The sequence below is a fragment of the Megalops cyprinoides genome, chromosome 14 (genome assembly GCF_013368585.1).
Source record: "Megalops cyprinoides isolate fMegCyp1 chromosome 14, fMegCyp1.pri, whole genome shotgun sequence".
NCBI lineage: Eukaryota > Metazoa > Chordata > Actinopteri > Elopiformes > Megalopidae > Megalops > Megalops cyprinoides.
Window position 1 is genome coordinate 14217565 of NC_050596.1, and position 733 is coordinate 14218297.

At 40.4% G+C, this 733-nt stretch overlaps 1 non-coding gene across 1 annotated transcript; it reads left to right on the forward strand.

Annotated features, from left to right (window-relative positions):
• Nucleotides 1–82, forward strand: trnal-aag. The gene has a single exon. It is a non-coding gene; the product is annotated as a tRNA-Leu (tRNA).
• The last annotated feature ends 651 nt before the right edge of the window (nucleotides 83–733 follow it).

Sequence of the window (733 nt, forward strand, 5' to 3'; positions counted from 1 at the left end):
GGTAGCGTGGCCGAGCGGTCTAAGGCGCTGGATTAAGGCTCCAGTCTCTTCGGGGGCGTGGGTTCGAATCCCACCGCTGCCATAGCGTGTGTTTATGCTTGCTATACAGATATGCTTTTCGCACTTCTGGTTAGATGCTAACTGCATTTCACTGGCTCTGTACCTGTACTCTGCACAATGACAATAAAGTTGAATCTAATCTAATATGCACACTATGTGTACGCATGAATAGTGAATCTTACATCTTGAGTTGTGATACTGTTGCCGTCTGCAGTCCATCAGATCATACGAGTATAATACATTGCAAAAGAGTAAACATTTTTATATTTTGTGTAGAAAAAGCTTAAACTTTTAAAGCCATTTAGAACATATTTAGAGCCATTTCTCTCAGGAGCAGATGCTGAAAGGTTAATGTATGTCTTGGCAACGAGTAGATTAGATTACTTGACTGCTCTTTTTATTGGTCTCCCCAATAAAACTATTGCAGTTACAGCCAGTCCAAAATTCGGCTGACGGCATTTTAAATAGAACCAGAAAACTGAGCTCATCTCTCCCGTGCTCTCATCCTTACATTGCCCCAACGTTTTAAAACAGGCTTTAAAATACCTTCACTTGTGTATGAAGTACTTAATGGATCTGTGCCCGAATATGTTAGTGAGGTTTAAAACTTTTATCAGCCTACATGTTCTTAGATCATTACCTGCTAACCTCTTGATGGTTCCCAAAATTCGAA